The sequence below is a fragment of the Tyto alba genome, unplaced genomic scaffold (genome assembly GCF_018691265.1).
Source record: "Tyto alba isolate M040663 unplaced genomic scaffold, T.alba_DEE_v4.0 Super-Scaffold_100000100052, whole genome shotgun sequence".
NCBI lineage: Eukaryota > Metazoa > Chordata > Aves > Strigiformes > Tytonidae > Tyto > Tyto alba.
In genome coordinates, this window is record NW_024881264.1 from 874,876 (window position 1) to 878,230 (window position 3,355).

Here is a 3,355-nt window from a genome sequence, read left to right on the forward strand (position 1 = left end):
CCGGTATCTGGGGTTCAGTTGAACTGAACTGAGCCAAACGTGGTTTTTACAGACTGTTTTACTGCTGTGACAGTGTCTTCGGTTACTCGTGTCAACACCACGCAAAGAGGCGCTGTACAAAATTCAGCTGAAGCACGTTACCAGTAAATGTGCAGCATCTGTCATCTCAGCCGAACCCATTTAATCCACAGACGTACTCTCCAGTTAAGGCAGTAAAATATTCGGTGCGCTACTGATCCCCGCACTGTGTGAGCACGTCTGGGGCTCGGGCTGTCGGGAGAACCTCTCAAATGTTTCATCTTGTTCAGTTCAGGTACGCGAAGGTCGAATCCTGGCTCAAAGAAGTTGACAGAATTTTTACTTCAGTAGGACCATGGTTTCGCCAGGCTTCTCCAGCAACAGTGAGGAAAGTGAGAGTGTCCCAGCTGCAGAAATACTTTGCTGCCTTCAAATTCTGAGACTCTCCCTTTTAAAATTTACAATGCCATACAAGAAGTATTGCAGCACAGTACGTTCTTCCCCCAGCCTGCGTGAGGGAAAGCCCATCTGTGAGTCTGTAAATACCTAGAAGCAAAAAGCTTTAGTTGCAGCACAGGAAACTTCCTAAATTGCTCAAAAATGCAAATCAAGTAATAGTATATATATTTTTTGTTGTTGTTTTTTAAAGCTACACTTATGCAAACACACAGTCACGAATCAGCAATGCTTTGCTTAAAACCCTGTCCCCTGAAAGACTTTAAAAAATCAAATAGCATTCAGCAGCTTCCCAGAGCTTTGTGACAGCCCTTTCGGCTGCCGCCCTCCTGCGCGCGGCTCTGCGGGGCTGACGCCACGAGCACCGAGCGCCGAGCTGCTGTTTTGACTGCTCCTGCCTCTGCCATTTTTAGCTACACATTTGCATTACGTCTGTTCCAAGAATTTTTTTTTTTTTTTTTAAATCAGCCCTCCACTACAATTTACATTAATTTGCATTAGTTAAAGGCAAATTGCATGCTTCTGGCATTGAAGCTAGGTGGTACGGCTTACACCGACTATTGGTATGTGACGATGCGTAACCTTGTTCCAAGCAATCAAATGAAGCAGAAATTGGGGTTTTGGCTTCTGAAAAAGCCTTGTCTTGCTTCTGACTCGTGCACCCCAGCGCAATGGTAAAATCTTTTTAGTAAAGCTAAAAGACTTTACTAAAAGACAGGAACGGAAAGCTTGGCAACTAGTTCTTTCTTCTTCTCTGCTATTTTTATCCTGCTTACGGAGTGAAGGCAGGTGGATGTTCTCTCTGTGACCGAAGCGAGGTACGGAGTCTCCTCGGGCGCTGCCATGTCTCCGCTGGCCCCGGCCCTGCCGGACGGCCGCAGGCGGTTTCGGCCGTGGAGGCTCCAGCAGTTGAGAGATCGGGCGCTGCCGGAGGAAGGGCTGAAGCTCCTCTGAGGGGCGAGAAGCACTTGGCACCTCCTCCATCCCCCTCCTTGGGCAGAGAGCTCAAGCTTGGATGAGAACTTCAGGAGACACGGAGCGCACGCATTTTTTTTTTAATTTTTTTTGTTGCCAGAAACGATGTGAAGGCAGCCAGAGTTGGGCTCTGGTGCCTGGAACCACAGCAGAGACGGTGGCGCAGCGCCGGTCGGGCGCCTGCGTGCCGGGGGCTGGCTCCTCACACCGCCCACCCGAGCCAAGTTCCTTTTCTCCACAGCGTTGACCAAAATTACACAATACCAAGTTGTCGTGTTTTATATTTGCAGAGATAAAAGCCCTTGGCCCTTCTGCCTTGAGGCTCCGGTGATGACCAGGCTCCTGAGCTACGCTTTGTGGAGACTAAATTGAAACATCAATAATTGTAAATATTTTCCATGAATTTTTTGTTGGTTTCTTCCTATCTCCCATTGGTGCAAGCGTTACGGCACATTTCAAAACGGGGGGAGAGGATTCAGCGCCGAGAGCATTAATGCTGCTGAAATGAAGCCAGTTTGGCTTTGATCTAAAGTAGTTTTTCAGGTGTTCTGATACTGTTTATTTCTCACAGCTGTTTTTTTTTTAGTATACAAATAAACCAGATTTTTTTTTCAGGTTACTACTTTTAGCACATTAAATATAATAAAAAGCAGGATTCAATACATACGTTGGTTGTTTAACCAAACTTTTACTGTGTAAATTTTTACACCTTTGCAGTGCACGAGAGCCGTGTACCTCCCAGCTCCATGGCAGTGGCAGAGCCGCACCTATGCCTGCTTTCCAGGTAAGAAAACCGAGGCAAAAGGCAGTTTTTCAGTATTGATCTCGTGGTTTACACCGATTTTTGTAATTTTCTTGCCTTGCACTAGCTTCCTACCCATTGCTCTAAGCCAGGCTATCTCAGAATTTCATCACGTACTGGGTGTTGGCTGCTTTCAAAGTCCCAGTTTATCCTAGTTTACCTTCAGTATCCAGGTGCAGGCATATAGTAATGGAAACCCCATCTTCCCTTCGCACCTTTTCCCTGTGAGTTCTTGAAAGAAGCTGAGAAACCCAGAATTATAAGAAAAAATAGTAACTTTGTATAAACCACACATGGCCTTTCTATTCCCTATATGTGTGATTTGCAACACTTACCCTGTATGGAAAGGCAAGGAGGGCAAAGCATATTTTTCAGATCCACTTAACTGGGGGAATAGAGACTGTGAAACCTACAATCTCTCCATTTAGGAGTTTTTCATATAACGAGGAGAAGAAAAGAAAAGCTTTCCATAAAAATAGAAAAAAAAACCCCACCCAACCCCAACATGGGAAGTTTAGAAAAAACTGGAACAGAGGTAGACAAAAACCTGAAGGTATAGTGTATCTGTTCACTAAAAGAAATGTTCAAATCTTCTGCTGCTTCTTTCAACAAAATAGAGCCCCCGTTTTGTTCTGAGCTAATGGTTTCCTAAAAGAGCATTACTCTTATCAGTATACAGAATTTTACAGCTTTATGAAGTCTGATTACTTGATCCCAAAGCTCCAGATTCCCCCTGATGAGCAAGTTCAAGAACAGAAGCCAAGTCCTGCTGGCTCTACGGGCTCCCATCTGGGCCTAAAGCTCCCCACGGTGGGTTCCACGGGGTGCAGCCAGCAAGGGTGTTCTCCTCCTAAAGCCCCTGCTAGAACTTTTTATTTCCAAAAAGAGGGAAAAGTAAGAAGAATAAATCTCATTAGGAAAAACATCCTGCAGTTTAATCGAAATGGCAAATGCAAAATTTAAAAAAATAAAAAAGCTACACATCATGAAAGAGAAATAGTAGAATAAATATATATACATGTAGCAGTTTTCAAAATAGTCGTATCTTAAAATAAAAACATGTAACAAGTCTCAGGAAAATGACAGACAATACTAATAGAGACA